The following is an 18,903-nucleotide window of genomic DNA, read 5'->3' as shown; positions in this document are numbered from 1 at the left end:
ATGGAAGTTATAGGGCAGGATATATTAGCTCAACACAAGGAAGGATTTTTTGTTGCCCCATTAGGTAGTGAATTCTCCTTCCCTAGGGGTATTCCAGTAGAGGCTGGGTGTCAGGAGTGAGGAGGAAGGACTTCTTACACTTCCCATGAGGCTAGATTAGGTACTCTTTAAGCTCCCTTCCAACTTCTAACCTTAAGGAACCTCTAGGAAAAGAATACTAGAGAAGATCAATTTTGCTCCGTGACTCCTTTCTGCTCTGTATCTAGTCCAAAGCTAGACCATGGGGTGGAAGGGATGAGACTTACAAAAGGAGTAGGAAATTCTTAGATTATAGACCAGTTGAGGAGATGAGCCATCTTTTTGGAGACTGAACTCCAAATTTCCTTCTCTATCACTGAGATACCAAAGATCTGAGCTCTAGTCTCAGATTTGCCACTTACTTCCCATGTGACCTTGGGCAAGTCATTTCGCTGGGCCTCAGATTCCTTATAATGGCCTCTGAGATGGCTTCCAAGACAAAATCTATGATCACTGAAATTTTATTTCTTGCGGACATCCTATATTCTTTCACAGGAGTGTTTAGGATGGGCTGGGGAATCATGATGGCCGTCTTTCTGCACTCTGATGGCAATGTGGTACGGGAATTGAAAGACTGGCTCTGGAGTCAGAAATCCCTGGCTTCACATCCTGCAGGGACACATTCTAATCTTTGCAACCCTGGCAAGTAACTCTCTTAAGTTGCCTCAGGCAACTCTCTGAGCCTGTAAATTACAGAAGTGGAGGGGGTTCCATGCTGGACAACATAAAATACAGATCATAGATTTTCAATGCAAAGTTCAAAGTCCCAGAAGTGAAAAGTCATCTAGTCCAAAGCTCCTCATTTTACAGATGAGGAAAACAGGCTCAGAGAGGAGAGGGTCACATGGGTAGGTGGCAGAGCCAGGATTTGAATCCAGGGCTTCAGACTCTTTCCCAATTTGTTGGCAGAATGGGACTAGAGAGAACTACAAACATACAGGAAACAAGAGCATTTTCTGACTGTTTCTCCTCTCAAAGATGAGGCTTCACTGGAGTTTAGAACTCTAGTGGGAGAACCACATGTGGATGAAATCAATGCTAGAGGCCTGTTTACATGGCCCTTATTTATCTGTTGATTGAGATTGATACATGCATTAGAACACAGAGCTAAAAGGCAGGAGGTCTGCCACCTCCACTAAAGTAAGTCAACTAGAAAGACCGTGACAGAGTGAAAGGGCTTCCATGTCTAACCTCTATAGAAAACTAGGAAGCGAGACCAAAGCCATGAAAAAGAAGGATTTCATGGACAATTCTGCTAGCAGGTAAATTGAGGGGCCATTTGTGTGCTACTGCCTTTTTTCCTCATTAAACTAGAACTGTACAGTATCAGCTAAAGATAGCCAGAAGTGTCCTATTGCACCGGCTAGCCAACTGCACCGGGTGTGCAAGGGGTGAGACGAGGCTACTCGCAAAAAGCGCTGATGCCAGAAAGATGCCATCCTGCAATTTGAGAGCTGGCTGGGAGCAAGAAGGCCGAATTAGCAAGGAAAATGGGAGGAAAGGAATGAAGCCAGAAAAGGACATGGAAGTGCTCCACGGGAAACCCAGTGCTAAGCATGCAGTGCAATGGAAACAGCTCGATTTGCATCCAGAGTTCAAATTCTGGCGCCGTGTCACTGTCTCTTGTTAGGTTTGTGACCTTGGGAAGGTTGCTTAAATGCCCAGGGCCTCCGTTTCCTCCTCTTTTAAATGAAGATGCTGCAATCTAGTTGAAACGCCACTGAACCGTCTTTCTTGAGCCCCTGTAATAGGCTCAATACCCCTGTACTGGCAGTAAGCAACTTATTTAGGCTATAGTTCCTCAACTTCATTTTTTACTATTGTTGATAGTTCCGACAGTTAGAAATGACAGCTGCTAGGAGCTGAAGCCTAGGAGAATTCGAAATCGAGTACCTACTGCGGGGTACTAGATATTAACTACCTACTATGAGACAACACAGGAAAGCAGTTGGCCAATTTGAAACAACTGGTTATTATCATTTTCATTATGTTACCATACTGCTGTAGAAGAATGTGAGACTTGGAGTTAGCCGGATCTGTGTTCAAATCCCACTTCGGATTCTTAGTAGCTGCGTGCTCAGGGGCGAGTGACAGAACCTCTCTGGGTCTCATTTTTCTATTGTACAAAATGAGGAGAATAAGAAGACATACTTGCCACGGTTTTTATACGGATCAAATGAGATCAAATATCTAAAGGGTTTTGCAAATATTAAAGTACTATACAAATGCGAACAGCCATTTTTATTACTGGTGAAAGAAAGCAATGGAGAAAGGGCTGTAGCTTAGGGTTCCTTTCCCCAGGGTGTACTCCTGGGCTAGAGGCCAAAGAACAGTTGAAACCGTTGAGGGGATGGGAGGCTGTGACAGAGAGAGTCAGGTGCAAGGCTGTGCATGGAGACTATTTGCAAGCCAAGGTACCCTGGGCTCAACCACATAGGTTGACAGAGGGAAGCAGGTGGTAAATCCCAGAAAACCCAAAGTGACCGAAAATCTACAATTTGGTGCTGTTGAGGTCGGGGACTCATTTGCAGCAAACTCATATCTCAAAGGATGCTCTGCTCAGTCCAATGCCAAAATTAGCCTCCATTCCCTAAGCTGCCCAGCAGGACAAGGTTGCCTGAGGAATACACTGGGTGGCAATTCAATTCCCAAAACATTTAGGAAGCACGCACTGTGTGCGGAGCTAGGCCTGATAGAGTTACAAAGAGGAATGAGACCCAGTCCTCACCTTCCAAGGGCTTCGCAGTTTAGTAGGGTGTATGAATGTACACAAATAATTATAGCATAGATCAAATAGAACATAGTTGAGGGCATAAGAGAAAGAGAGAAGGAAAAAAACAAGGTTTGTCAATTTCCACATCTGCAAAATGGGTGAATAGATGGACTTCTCTAACACTGAGGAATTTATAAAGTACTTTGACGTGGTTTTTTCTCCTTTTTTTCTGATGCTCCTACCACTCCCTGTGAGTTAAGTCACAGGGCCATAAATCGAGAGCCATAAGGAATCTTAGAGGACATCTAGTCTTCCACTCCCACACAGACACATTTTCTAGATGAAGACTCTGAGGCCCAAGGAGATAAGTGAGTTACTTAGAGTCACAAAGTAGTAAGAATTCAAGGACGTATTTGAACCAAACAGAGCCAGTGCTTCCTCCTATGTAAGGCAGTGATGACTGGCTTCATTTTGCATTTGGGCTGAGGATCACAAAAGGGAAGGGACATGCCCTACACCATACGGCTTGAAGGCTTTTTTTAAATGTTAGTCAATTTAGAACATTATTCCTTGGTTACAAGAATCAGATTCTTTCCCTCCCTTCCCTCTCCCCACCCTTCCCGTGGCTGACACGCAATTCCACTGGGTTTTACATGTGTCCTTGATCAGAGCCTATTTGAAGGCTTTTTTGCCAAGGCTCAGATCCCAACTTTTAAGGCCAGTGCCCTTTCCGGTACAGTAATTCTTTCAGCCAGCTTGCTTTCCCCATTTGTAAACTGTACTGTGTTTGGGGGGGTTTCTCTTCTGTTCATCCATATTCTTGGGTGTTATGCAAGGTGCAAGGGCTTACAGGTCAGGAGCTTGCACTGTGACTTCTGTCCTTGCTGAGGAGCCTCAGGAAAGCCCTGGTAAGGCAACAAATCTTCAGGAGAACTAAGGGGAAAGCCATCATTTGCTGGCAGCTGTTTGCATGCGCTCTGTAGGTGGATACAGACACATATGAAGGGTGGAGAAAGGCACGAAAGGCACAGGGCTGAACTAGAACCAGCAAAATGGAGGCAAGCCAAGATTCTCCAAGGGAGATGCAAAAAAGATTTGGAGATAAGGGATCTGGGATCATATCGTAGCGTGGTCACTTCTTCCTTCAAAAAGCTTGGGAAAGTTCCTTCCCCTCTCTGGACCTCAGGTTCCTAATCTGTAAAATGAAGGGGTTTGTAATAGATGAACTCTAAGTTCTCTTCTCGCTCGAGTTCAAGGATGCTGAGGTTCGAATTCTCAGCCTTCTTGGACCCAGAAAGATGGTAGCTAATTAATCATATTATTCCCATTAGTTACTTATTTTGACATGTTCTCAGGGAAGGTGGTTCCTTTTTGTAAAGGGTTCCAGCCTCATCACTTGACAATTCTTTTTTGAGGTGGTTGGAGCGAGAAGGTTTGAGGACTCCATTTTTGATGAATTTCTAAATCCTATGATTAACCCACAGCAACAAATTTCCTGCTTGAACATCTTGGTTAAGGAACTTCCCGTGATTAAAAATTAATAATGATCTTGCAAGTCAGAGCTATATTTAACCCATTTACTTATTAGCAAGTACATCATTTCTTGATATGTATTGAGTTATAGAAGACCAATTATCCAAGTAGAGAGGAAAGTATAATTTTCATTTTCTAGATAAGGAAACTGAGACCCAGAAAACTGTAGTGACAAGGAGCAATGAGAAAAAGAGCTGGGATTTGGACCTGGGTCTTCTGGTTTTGAAGCAATTCGGTGCCCCTGCCACCATTATACAACTGAGTGAAAGTCTTTTAGGTTAGCCATAGGGGAAAGATTTTATCAGACTAATAGGTTGGTTATTGAGGGACTACACGCTCCTGGAGGGCAGAAACTGTTTTTGTCATTCTTTGTATATGTAGCAGGTAGCTTGTTGATTTATATAACTGTATATAGCTAGAATAAGGACATTGATCAAGCAACATTTATTAAACATCTACTATGTGTCAAGCATGACACTAAACTCTGGGGATACAAAAACGGGGAAAAGACAGTCCCTGTCTTCAAGACACTTACAACACAAAAGGATATATGTGATACCTAGGAAATAATTGACAGAGGGAAAATATTAGGGTGAGAAGATCTTTGACAACCAGATGCGGCTAGATGGCACAGGAGATAGAATGCTGGGCCTGGAGACAGGAGGACCTGATTTCAAATCAGGTTTCAGACTTTTTAATAGCTATGTGACTATGGGCAAGTCACTCAACCTCTGTTTGCTACAGTTTCCTCAACTGTATAATGGGAATAATATCAACACCTACCTAACAGTTATTGGGAGGATCAAATGAGATCATATTTACAAAGTGTTTAGCCTGGTATAAAAAGATTCTACAGAGTGGCCAATATGACAGTAAAGGAAAATAATAAATGTTGGAGGGGATGTGGCAAAATCGAGACACTCATGCATTGCTGGTGGCATTGTGAATTGATCCAACCATTCTGGAAGGGAATTTGGAATTATGTCCAAAGGGCTTTAAAAGACTGCCTGCCAGGGACAGCTGGGTAACTCAGTGGATTGTGAGCCAGGCCTAGAGCTGGGAGGTCCTAGGTTCAAATCTGACCTCAGACACTTCCCAGCTGTGTGACCCTGGGCAAGTCACTTGACCCCCATTGCCTAGCCCTTACCATTCTTCTGACTTGGAGCAAATATACAGTATTGACTCCAAGACGGAAGGTTAAAAAAAATTTTAAAAAAAATTAAATAAATAAAAGACTGCCTACCTTTTGATCCAGTCATATCACTGCTGGGTTTGTATCCAAAAGAGATAAAAAATGGGAAAGGACCTGTTTGTGCACATTTTTGTAGCTGCAATTTTTGTAGTGACAAAAAAAATTGGAAAATTGAGGAGATGCCCCTCGTTTGGGGAATAGCTGAACAAATTATGATATATGATGGTAATGGAATGCTAGCTACTGTGCTATAAGGAATGATGAACTGCTTGATTTCCATAAGAACTGGAAAGACCTCCATGAACTGATGCAGCGTCAAATAAGCAGAACCAAGAGATCATTGTACACAGTAACTGAAATATTGTGGGCCGATCAAATGTAATAGACTCTGCTACTAATAGCAATGCAGTGATCCAGGGCAATCGTGAGGGACTTATAAGAAAGAATGTTATCTACATCTAGAGAAAGAACTGTGGGAGTAGAAATCTAGAAAAAAACATGTTATTTATCACTTGTTTATATGGGTGTATGACTTGGGGTTTTGTTTTTAAAAGATTACTTTTACAAGAATGAATAATATGGAAATAGGATTTGAGTGATAATATATGTATAACCCAGTGGAATTTGCTTGTCAGCCCCAGGAGGGGGAAGGGAAGAAGGAAGGGAGACAACAAGAATCATATAACCAGGGGAAAAAATAAAAATAAAATAAAATAGATGCTATATAAATGTTTATTCCTTTCACCTCTTATGATTGCTTTCCCCTTTTCTATGGGTTTACTAAGCATCCATTTACTAATATGCTCTATAGTCTTACCAAGATCAGAGATTATTATTTTATATTGTTTGCAGATTTCACTATCTTCCTTGTTTGAAAATGACTATAAATGCTCTTTTCCACACTGGTAGCACCCCTCTTATTTTACATGGTCTTTCTGAAATGACTGACAGTGTCTCAATAATCTCATCTACCAGTTCTTCCTTCCTCTGAACCTGATGATAAACTCATCAAATGAAACCAGGTGTTTTGGTACCATTTCCCCATGTCTACTATGGGTTTCTTTTCCCTATCAATCATGTTGGTTCCATCCTTTCCAATCAGAGACTTACTTTTATTATCTTCGGTGAGGAAAACAGAAACAAAATCAAAGTTGAGCAGTTCTTCCTTCTCTCTTTTATCCCTTATCCTTATCCTATCTACTACCTCAAGCAGTAGTCTTAGTCCTGCTTTGATCCTTCTCTTTTCCCAAATGTAGCTTTAAAAGCCACTTCTGTTCTTTGTGTTGACCTTAGTTTTCTTCCATTGTCTCAGCTCACTTTAACTTGCTCCCCAACCCTATCTCTGGCCAGGTTCCCGATGCTTCCATTCCAGTTCCTCTTTTTTGGTGAGAATCAGAACCAGAATAGAATTTTCCCTTGCTGGCTTCTTTACTGCTTGAAGGACAGAATTATTGAGAAGTTATTGGCTATTCTGCTTTAGGGAGAAAAAGAGCAATAGCAGATGGCTGGCTATTTGAAATCCCCCACTAATATATCATCCCTCTGTCTCAGGCTTACATTTTGTTTCCCAAATCCCACGTAAATTTCCTCTTTCTGGCCAAGTGATCTGTATTATTCTCCATTAACAAGATCATTTTTGTCTCCATTGATCTTCACACCCAATCCTGGCTCCTTTGCTCTCTTACTGATTCACCCACTCCTCGCCTAAGTCATTTCCTCATATATCTTAACAGAAAATACTATTCCCTCTCTTCTTCCCAGCTTCACCCATTGTATTTATTTTGCATAAGGAGGATCCTTCTAGCATCATATTCTGTTCTTGACCGTACAGGTTCCTGCATTCAGAGCTGGGGGGGGGGTAAAAATCATTCAGTCCTGCTGTTGTTTCATTTTGAAATATTAAGGAAATGAAACCCAGAGAGGAGGAGTAAATAGTCTAAAGACACACAGAAGAGCTGTGATGACAGCTAACTTGATAGACACAAAAAAGGCAGTTTGCTCCCATCTCCCCCTTTTCATTTTCAATGTAAAGCACTCTTGATTCAATTTGTAACACTCTAGGCAAATGCATTCTTGCCATCCTCCATTGCATGCACTTTATCCCTGGCCAAGAACCCATCATTCATACGTTTGATGCTGTGATCCAGAGATCCATCCAAATGCTATTCTAAGACACAGTCTCTTTAACCAGTTGCTCACTCCTTAAGCATGTCTCTCTCTTCCAAATCCCTTGCTTTCTATCCATAGCACTGGTTAAAAACCCAAACCAAAAAACCACCTGTGTCCCTAAGGTTTAACTATACAGGCTCATAATTATCTGGGGAGTCTGTGGACTTAAAAAACAGATAACTTTCAATATAACTGATATCCTTTGAAATCCAGTATATTTTATTTCTGCATTTAAAACATTTATCTGTAGTCTGTAGAAAATATCTATCTACAGGCTCTACCAGATTGCCAAAGGGCTCCATGATACAGAAAAGGTGGAGAACTCCAGCTTTAGTGAATTATAAATCCAATGTTAGTTAACATTGTAATCCAGTAGCCATAAATTCCACCTCAGCTCTTGGGTTCGGTTTGGTCATCACATTGCGGGTAGGGACGCTGACAAATGAATGTGGGGGTCCATGATCAGTTGATGAGGAACATTAGATTTAAGTTCAATATAAAAGAGAACTTCTCGGCCATTATAACTACCTAAAAATGGGACAGGATGCCTTGGGGAGGTGACAAGTTTGCTGCTAAAGGAGCAGTTAAAGTGAAGGTGGATGATCACTTGATGAGAATGTTGGGGGTTGAGATTTGTTCTTTAAAGAACATTTTTAAAACCCTTACTTTCTGTCTTAGTAACAACTCTAAGCTAGAATAGCAGTAAGGGCTAGGCAACAGGGTCCAGTGAATTGCCCAGGATCACACAGCTAGGAAGTGTCCGAGGTCACATTTGAACCCAGGTCCTACCGGCTCCAAGCCTGGAGCGCTAACCACTAAGCAATCTAGCTGTCCTGAGATTTGTTCTTCCAGTAGAGCTGAAACTACACAATCTTACGATCCAACTTCAAACTCAGAGAGTCTGTGTTTGCTGGAATTTTCTTTCAGAAATTCTTATTGCTTTAAGATTTACCACAATTTAGATATGTAAGAACTGAACAATCTATGCGGGTTTATGCCTCTGTAAATCCCTCAGCTTCTCTTTTGAAGTGATTTCTTTTTTGCAACTGTTCAGGAGTTCTTTTTCTGACCACCTTGTAGCTCCCGTGTCCTTAGAATGCTACTTCAACACAGCTATGCAAACACTGTTTCACTAGAACAAGAGATAAGGATGGGAAAATGTCACCTGATGGATAATCTAGGTTTCATCATTGAGGTCAACAACTACTCATTGAGCTTTTACTGTGTGTAGCACACTGAGCTAAGTGGTGGGGACACTAAGACACCTTCCCCTCCCCTCAAGGGACTTCTGACCTAGTTGGGAAGCTAGTAGGTAGAGATAAAAAAGAACTAGCAAAAGGAGATTGCATTGGCTAGGTGTCAAAGGAGAGGTTCAGGGAGTGTGAGCAATGAATGGGAGAGCAGAGAAGGGGGATGGCAGCAAGGCCTTATAGACTAGGCCAGGGAGAGGTTTTGAGGAGGAACAAGAGCTTATCACGGTAAGGCCACAAAACCAGAGATCTACACTGACCAGGGTTGAAATTCCTTTTTGGTCATGGACTTCCTACATGACCATGACATATTTGACATCTTTGAGCCTTGGTTTCCACCTCTAGAAAACAAGGAAGTTGGACCACAGGCCTTTTAAGTTCTCATTTCTGGCCCTAAACTTGGTGATCCTCTGAAATTGTTTTCAGCCTACTGTCTCTACACAGAACTAGATCGAATATTCCCTTGCTGCCTCAGTATCTTAGTTTCCAGAGAGGGCACCTTTCTGTTTGTCTCCTTCATAGTAATGAGAATTTTTTTCTGACTGTCTATGATAAAAGGGGGGAGACTAAGTAAAAAAAAATGCGTTTCCTTCCCTATTTCATTTTTGACAGCATCATGGAGACATATCTCTAGGAGTGAGGGGGTGAGATACTGCGGAGAATTGAGGCGGTAGGAAAGCAAATGTTATCAATGAAAATGGTATTGTTTGTTTCTTTGAAGACAGCTTTATAGGATTTCTTTAAGGCAGTCTATCTCCCGTTGGCTAACATCCAAATTGGTTAGCATTCCTCAAGCACTAAGAGACAATGGAGTTGGAGTGAGAGGGGACAGCTCAGAAGCCAACCTCAGATAAATAAGGACCTCTGAATAATCAGCAAGCAGTACCAAAAGGGCTAGTTTGCCTAAAAGGCACTTTGGTAGTAGGATACCCTAAAATATGAGGAAGAAGCAAAAATGCCCCCAAAGGCTGACTCTTTAGAACAGCCAACGATATAACAAGCTTATGTTCAAAAAGCAATTCAAAGCTTTCCTTGCAAGCAGCCCTGTGACACAGAGTAGAAGCATCATCAAAAAAATTTTATGGGATTATGGGATCAGAGAGTTAAAGCTGAAAGGACTCTTAGAGGTCAGGTAGTCCAATGCTCATTTTACAGATGGAAAAACTGAGGTCGGGAGAGGTTGCTGAATGACTGGCTGAAAGGGAAACTGAGGTTCATAAGGGAATTCAAATGCAGTCAGAAGGCAATTTTCTAACTAGAATGTGAATATGTGAATGTTTGTAAAGCAGATGGCCTACCCAGATGTTTCAAAGAAAGCACAATCTTCCCCTCCCCACCAACTAGCGCATGCACGCACGTGCACACACACACACACACACACACACACACACACACACACACACGTACGCACTTCTGTCTTGATCTTGAAGAAAGGTGATTCTGAGACTGCCTGAACCCAAACTTTGATCCTTGCTCTAACCAACATTTGGAATAATTTCATGAAATAACAGTTCAAGCTCCAGTGCCAAATTATAAAGCTTCCCTTTTATTCCTGATGCTTTTGGCTAGAAGAGTCGTATTCCTCTCTTACACATTTCCCCCAATGTTATCTGGGTAAGACCTACTCTATAAGGAGAGTTGATTTTCAATGGATATGAACAAGAAAGGAAAAGACTGATGGACTCTGGACTGTTTCAGACAGTCATGGGAAGATACAGTTGGACAAGTTCCCCTTTCTCTCCTCGGCCACTCAATCTGTACCGTGTAGGCTTTAATGGAAAGAGGAATCAGGAGTCCTGGGGTCTAGTCCCAGCTCTTCCATCAATTTGCTGTGTAATCTCAGGTGACTCACTCTCCTACCTGAACCTTCATTTTCTCCTCCTACAGAAGCATCACAGCTTTATAAATGGAAGGAACCTGTGAGGCCATCTAGTCGTGTGTGTGTGTCCCCACCCCCACCCCCATTTCATAGAGGAAACAGAAAAACAAAGTTACTTGTCCAAGGTCACACATGTAGAAGTCACAGGCAGGTACTGAATTCTTTAGCACCACCATTGTATAACTTGCCACTGCAGTACTCTACCTTGAGTCAAAAGGGATGTAAGAGTCTCAATCTGGGTGGAAATGGGACGTATGGCTCAGCACCTGGGCTCTTGCACACTTAGTCCGACCTTGGGGCTTCTCAAAAATTGCTCTCTTTGAATTATGCCCCTAAGCAGGGCTTTCCCAAGAACTCCCAGATTTTGCTCATGTCTAGGTCTCCCCTGTCCCAAGTACTCAAGCTAACACTAATACAAAAGCATCTTAATTTTACCCCACAAAGCCAGAAAAGCCATATATGAGATCTGCTTCTCCTGTGGTAATTTCTGCCCCCTCCCACTGGGCTGAGACCTCATGCTAGCCTTTGGGGACATCCCACGGAAGACCCTTAGGGTTTACAGAGAGATAACCCCTTTCCTGGGAGACCAGCAGTATCCAAATAACTCACAGTTGTAGATCAAAGTCCAATTTTTCTCCTTCACATCCTAGTTTTGTTTGCTTCTTTTCTTCTCCTGATCTGTGACCATAATATTGCTGTCTTCTCTCTAGGAGGCAAGCTCCCAGAATTCTGTCTATTTGTTCTGAAGGCTGAAGCCAAGTATCTCTCTTTACTCCTCCAGTAGGCAGTGTCCAGAAGTATTCACTAATCTTCCACTGACCCTGGCTACTACTATCCCTGGGGCCATGTGGTTCCCTCCTCTCCTAGGGTCACATGGTTCTCTTCTCTGTGAGATTATAGGTTCTACCACTGCCAGCACACAGATACCATCTCTGGAGCCAAGAAGTTCCCGGAGGAGGGCTCCGTGGATAAGCAGGCTCTCCCTCCCCTGAGACTCAAGTCTCTTCTCAGCTCTCTCTCCATCTGGTCCTGCTACATATCTGTCTGCTCCTTTTTATAGGCCCAAATCCCAGGCTGCTGTTTAGATCTGCACTACTCTGACCAATAAGTATAATTCCCAAGTGCCAGGACTCAATCAGCCATCCTCACTGAAATGTGCAGGGCTGAATCAGTACCTAGGCCAAGGGTACTCTTCACCTGGTAAGGAGAGTATTTATGGGGATTAACAAATAAAAGTGTTCAGTGGGGCCGTGGAGCATGGTAGAGAAGAAAGAACAATGGCTCTAGTGTCAGAGGATCTAGGTTCAAATCCCACTACTAATGATTTCCATCTCCGTGACATTAAGTAAGTCATTTAATTTCCCCGGGGCCTCAGTTTCCTCCTCTATAAAATAAAGGGGTTGGATTAGTTGGCCTCTGAGAGCCCTTCCAAATGTAGAGGCTCATAACTCTCAAGAAGACATAATCCAAGTCCCAAACAAAAAATAATCCCAGCTCTTCTATTGCCTGGGTGACTTTGGACAAGTCATTTCCCCCATTCTGTACCTCAGTTTCTCATTTTGTAAAAAAATAGATTAGACTATGTGATCTAGAAGATCCCGTCTAGTTGTAATATCTTATAATCCTGTGAGCCTTTGATTAATGCAGTGAGTTCTGAGAGGAATTCTCTAATGTTTTAAGAAGATACTTTTCTTCGCCAAAAGTTGCCTTGGCAGACAGTCAAGGTTAGTTAGGCTTTGGTTGGTCCATTCCAGAAGGCCAATTACCAGAGTCACAATGTGTATGCTTGGCTTTTCCCCTACACTGGGGGAGACTTCTGTGAATATCATTAAGTTGTCCATTGGGGACAGATCACTTGCTTCCTATTTCCCCCATCTCCTCAAGGCTGGATACATTTTTGCAGACCTGGGCTTGGAAAGGCTCAAAATCAGAGGCTGTCTCAGATACCAAAATGGATACCCAAATACAACAGTATTGGTCTGGGAGCAGAAGCCAAAGTTAGGCGTGGAAGTTAATGCTTTTCTGGGGTTTTTGTTTGTTTGTTTTTCATTTTTGTTTCCTCTTAAATCAAGTGGGACGTCTGATTCTGGGCAAACCTGAAAGTCTGCGGATAGAAAGGAAATGTGGTATAGTGGCTAGAGCGCTGGACTGGGGGTCAGGAAATCATGAGTTTGAATCCTTCATCAGGTATTCACTAGATATGTGACCCTGAGCAAGTCATCTAACCTCTCTAAGTCTCAATTTCCTCCTCTGTGAAGGGGGGAAAATAATATCTACACCTCACATGATTAGCGTGAAGATTGAAGATTTAGAACTGGAGAACACCTGAGAAGCCAAATAAAGGATCCAAGGGCCAGAGATGGGAAGTGATTTAGGCAACGTCACAAGGGTAGCAAGTAACAGAGCTCCAGGTGCCCTAGGGCCTCCGAATCCTGCAGTAAAGGACTTCACAAACCTTAAAAGTGCAAAAGAAGAACGAGCACTTGCTATGATTACATGGGGGGAAGTTCCTCAGAATATCTAGTTCGTGTTTGATGCCAGAGGAGCTACATAATTGAATGTATTCCCATCTCTGCCACCAAGCTTCTTCCAGTTGAGTTCCTGTTCACTCACATGATTCAAATATTAAAGAAGCCTATTTGAAAAATGATTGGCTTTGTATTTAGATGTGCCTATTTGCCCTGCTGTTTTACAAATGGTATCGGGATACCGAAACATCAGGACGCTGGAGTGGGGCATGAGAAAAGGATCTGAGGTCATCTGGATGCAGCTAGCTGGCAACTGGCACTAAAAGGAGCTCTAAAGAAGAAGAAATGATATTCACGTCATCCATATGTAAAGTATATGGCTTGGCCTTTCCTCCTACTGTTCGAATCCTGGCTACTGCTTTTGCAAACTCTATGCTGCAAACCTGCTACAATCTTCCTCCCCTCCCCCCAAAAAAGAAAAGAGTAATTTCTTTTTTTTAAACCCTCACCTTCCATCTTAAGAGTCAATACTGTGTATTGGCTCCATGGCAGAAGAGTGGTAAGGGCTAGGCAATGGGGGTTAAGTGACTGGCCCAGGATCACACAGTTGGGAAGTGTCTGAGGTCAGATTTGAACCTAGGACCTCCCTTCTCTAGGCCTGGCTCTCAATCCACTGAGCCACCCCAGCTGCCCCCAAGAGTAATTTCTTTTAACAAAGAGAAGTACAACCTGCCAACTCAGGCCACAATTTCAGTCCTAATTCTCTCTCTTTTGGTGGGGAGAGGAGAGGGAGGGAAAGAAGATGATTCTTGTAACCAAGGAATAATGTTCTAAATTTACTAAATAAAATTAAAAAAAATTTTAAACCCTTACCTTCTGTCTCAGAGACAGAATTCTGTCTCAATACTGTGTTTTGGTTCTAAGGCAGAAGGGTGGTAAGGGCTAAGCAATGGGGGTTAAGTGACTTGCCCAGGGTCACACAGCTGGGAAGTGTCTGAGGCCAAATTGGAACCCAGGACCTCCCTGGCTCTCAATCCACTGAACCATCCAGCTGCTCCCCCTAATTCTCTTAAAGAAAAGCTTTATTTGGGTCTAGTAGAGTTACAGAAGGCATAGATTACACATTTCCAAACCTCTACCTCTTATCAGACTCACTACTATTATATCAGCATTCCAAGGACCTGCCATGGGCAGAGAGGTTCATTACCAAGAGGTAGGTACTTGGTGCTGAATTCTTGGTCATAGCAGCTCACACAAGACAGAAAAACACAACTGAGTCTTGGTCAGCACTGTAAGGAGAGTGGCAGAGAGGGCCTGGAATCACCCAGTTTTTAGATTCTTTGTATAAAATGACTTTATTGGTGCTTTACATTTGAAATCCTAATCCAACGACCTTGTCTCCTACGGGAGGGCCTGAACCCTATAAGGCTCCCAGCGATGAACTTAGGGGAGAATATAGAGACCAATACAGACCTGGTAGGCAAGGCTTAGGTTGTGAGATGCGTTACTGGAGGGAATATCCACTTTGGAAAAGATGCCAAATTTGGGGGGCATTTTAGTGTTCTGGTGCAGAAAATAGAAGTGATCTCTGTTCCCCAAACGGAGACAATGTGCGGGAGACATTCTTTGTGTAAAATTCAAGTCAAGCTTTTCCAATTTGCTTCAGAAAACACTCTCTAACAACAAGCTCCTTTAGTCTAAATGATTCTTGAATTTGTGCATTCTTTTCCCAGCACAAAGATTTCATTAAGCTATTTCAATTTACATTGATGGAAAATTCTGAAATTCTGCTCAAGTGCCATTTTCCCAGTCCACTGAGAGGCAGCATCAAGGACCTGAAAGAAAATGGATGGCTTTTGGTCCTGAGCTTAATGTGATTGCATCCCTGGGATAAGTTATCATTAGTTTAGATAATCAGTACCTCCAGGGGGAAAAGGCAAAGATTGGGGGTTTTAGCATGGGATTAAAATGAGCATCATATTCCCTTTAAAGGGGGGATTTGTAGCCAGTTAAAAGCAACAGCTCTGGGTCGTTGTTTAAGCAATCAATCCTTCTGAGGTTGAAGTTCAAGGATTAAGTCCCAGATCTTTTGTCCAAAGAGGAAGAAAAAGTCTGCTCATCCAGTGCTGACTGGCAGCAGGAGGAAGGGGGATACTAAATGAGGAAAAATGGGCCCAAAGCGGAAATTATTTTACAATCAAAGTGAGCGGTATTCTGCTACTGGCCCAGTTCTGGTAACCAAGAAGAAGCCTAGAAGAGATGGCAAGCATACTCTAAGTTTTAACTTAATGAAAAAAGGCCTTGATTCCTAACCCAAACTCAGGTTATTGGATATTTTAGGATCATAGATTTCAAACTGATAGGGACCTTAGAGGTCACCTAGTTCAACCTCTTCATTCTCTACTGAGGATCATAGAGGTTAAGTGACTCACCCAAGATCACACAGGCAATAAGTGACAGCACCAAGTTTTGAACTTGGGTCCTTGGACTCCAAGTTCAGCACTCTTTCAACTGTACCATATTCATGATGGCACAAAGAGCTGTCTTTAAAGCCCCTTCGTTTTTTTGTTGGTCTTGGTATAACCTCTCCCTCCAAAAAAAGAAAAAAATGTAATGCTTGTTGGCCAGCTTGTCAGGGATGAGGTTCTTCTCCTCACTCAAGCAACAGTTATACCAGTGGCCGCCAGACCAGTACTCAGTATCTTTCGCTCCTCTTTTCACATTAAGCCCGGTCCACAGATTCAAGCATTTCAATGCTTCCCATAGTACTTTTATGTCCACAATTCTATTAGGAAGAAAAAAATCTTACCTCTGATTTGGCCCAATTCCAGTCAATATTTTAGGTTTCCACCTGTCCTTGTTCTTTGATGGTGAGCTTAATTCTTAACACAAAGAATGGGCACTTGAGCTCTGGTGTCCTGTCATGTGGTGAAGAACTGGATCATACTACACAAATAGCATCTTGCATATTGACGGAGTCGCCAAGCAGTGCCTTACATATCGTAGACACTCAATAAATACTTGTCAATTGATTGACAAGTCATTCTGGGAACCTTTTTGGACCTTGGAGAAGCAAAATGAAATGCAGGGCAAAGGGAAGCTCCATTTGGGTTTCAACGACGGTGATAATGGCAAGGAAACACTTTATACTTTTGGGGGGAAATTCTCCTATTCGAGTCAACTTGACAAATATGTATTAAGTAGCCACTATGTGTAGGGGTATGACCAATATTGACACGATTCAATTTAATATGACTGTATTGAGCCTCTATGTCCTGAGTATTTTTGCTGGGTTTGGGGAGGGAAAGGGAGGGATACAGCCTAGGAAATCACTCATGCCCTCAACATGGTGGTGGTTTTATCCAGGAGACAAGATTATCAGACAGAAAAATTCAGAGAATCAAAGATAACATACAATGAAGGACCAAGATGAGCTAAGAACCTAGCTATTTGGTACAGAAAACATGAATCCCAGGGAGCCTGACTAAGAAGAAAGAGAGATATGTGGTATGGAAAAAAGGGGAAAAAAGCATTAGACAGGGGGTGATGCCTGGCCTGTGCTAATGGAGGCTGAGGAACTTGAAGAGAAGTGAAGGCATTATAAGGAGGAGCAAATGGGAGGGTAGCCTTACTATTTGGGGACAAAAGCATCACATATGAGTGACGGGTTCAAATTTAATTTCTGGCACATACTAGTTAAATAGTTTTGGACAAATCACTTAACATTCTATAGTCTCCGGCAATTTTTCTAAAACTCTTAAGTTATGGATGAGTTGCACTAGCGGAGGGAGTTTCTTCATTGGGAGTTACTCACACCAATGAAATCACAGTCTTGGCCATAAACCAAGTCAAACAATACTGATAATATATGCTACCGATGGGCCATTTTTTATCCATAGATTTTCTAGCAATTTGCAGAGACTGAAGAGTTGTTACTGGATAGCCCAATAGGTTTTTTAGACTACTAAGCTAGTAGCTGAAAGATTTTACTTTGTAATGTGGTTGATGTTTTCTAGTTGTTATGGCTCAAATGGCTCTCCAAAGATAGAATGGGCTTCATCAGGCTATGGTGAGTTCCCATCCACAATAGTCTTAAAGCAGAGGCTTTGTTGGCCACAATGGAGAGGGGATTCTTGTTTGGGTATGGCTTGATGGTCTCTCAGGCCCCTTCCAACTAGAAGACTGTTACTTACTATGAATTCTTGTGCATGGAGATGGCAAAGAAGGTTGTATATTGGCAAGCAATGGAAAATAAAGTTCAAAAGGAGGAGGGATGGGTTGATTATGGAGGGTCTCAAATACCAGGATGCAAAGTTGGTTTTAATTTTATTGGTTATTGAAAGCTGCTAGATTTCTTATTCTTTCCTCCTCTACCAGCTTTTTTTTCCTTCTTTCCTTCCTTCCTTCCTTCCTTCCTTCCTTCCTTCCTTCCTTCCTTCCTTCCTTCCTTCCTTCCTTCCTTCCTTCCTTCCTTCCTTCCTTCCTTCCTTCCTTCCTTCCTTCCTTCCTTCCTTCCTTCCTTCCTTCTTTCAATTTTTGACAATGGAAATGTCTGGTAAGCAGCTGGAGATACCAGAGACTACAGTATTAGTGACATATCCTTATCTAATACTTGCAAGGTTGGGACCTTGCCCCTGTACATTTGATTTACTTTATACATACTTATACGTGTACAGGCTATCTCCCCAAAAGAATGGAAACTCCATGAGATCAGGGCGTATTTCCTTTCTGTCTCTGCATCCCCAGCACTCAGTAGAGTGCTCAGCACATGGAACTGAATAAATGCCTGTTGACTGATTGACATTATGGTTAATATCATTGACTTGAGTAAAAAAGAGCTAAAGCCTGGAGAGGAACGGATTTCACCTGGGCAGAGACTGTAAAGGGAAGATCATATTGTCTTATACTTGTTTTTCTCTCCCACATTTTGAGAAAAAGATTCGGACAAATATTTTTCCCTCTCTAAACCTCCTCCTTGAAGTAGTTATAGCTATAGTGAGAAAAATCTTCTCTGAGTGCAATGTGCTTTGTTTTTACTAAGGTAGAAAAAGGTTTAAAATGTAGTTAGGATGTCAGGAAGGCAAGTTAGTCTATTTTTCTAACCTTCTTCAACTATCTCTCATTAATTCCTTTTTTTAAATCTGTCATCCCATGGGCTGAATGTACATGTATGTTGACCGCACAATATGCCCTGACTCAAAGAAGGAAAAGTAAGCAATGAGTTTGGGCTGCAGCAGCTGCCTTACCAACTCCAGAAGCAAAAGCTCTTAAGCCCCAACACCAAATATGAAAAGCATAAGAAAATCCTAAATTTAAACATGCCCTGTTGATCTAGTCTTTTAAATACAAATGAAGGCTTATTTCAAGTTTGAGGAGGAATTGCCAAAGGGAGGTAGAACTGTTCGAAGATCATATTACTTTTTCCTGGCCTGCTGTGTTACACTGGTTAATTGGGTTCTATTTATACAAGTACCCCTTGCACACCCAGGTTCTGTCCTTGGTCCTGACACATCTAGTATTTTTAATCAATAACATCGATGGAGTCATTGAAAGCATGTTTATTAGATTTGCAGGTGACAAGAAATTTAGATGAAATCATTGCTATCTAGTATAACATAATC

General features: G+C 42.2%; 1 protein-coding gene across 25 annotated transcripts in view; it reads right to left on the bottom strand.

Annotated features, from left to right (window-relative positions):
• The window catches only part of MBNL3 (muscleblind like splicing regulator 3), a 227,480-nt gene that overhangs the window by 186,080 nt on the left and 22,497 nt on the right, over window positions 1-18,903 (bottom strand). The window contains exon 1 of one of the 25 annotated variants that reach the window (XM_007507189.3): window positions 11,424-17,660. The exons of the other annotated variants lie outside the window; for them this stretch is intronic. The gene's annotated coding sequence lies outside the window, so the exon portion shown is untranslated. Of the gene's footprint in view, window positions 1-11,423; window positions 17,661-18,903 lie in introns of those variants that run through there. 25 annotated transcript variants of the gene reach the window in all.

This window comes from Monodelphis domestica, chromosome X, assembly GCF_027887165.1.
Source record: "Monodelphis domestica isolate mMonDom1 chromosome X, mMonDom1.pri, whole genome shotgun sequence".
Classification (NCBI taxonomy): Eukaryota; Metazoa; Chordata; class Mammalia; order Didelphimorphia; family Didelphidae; genus Monodelphis; species Monodelphis domestica.
This window is presented reverse-complemented; position numbering and strand designations above follow the sequence as displayed.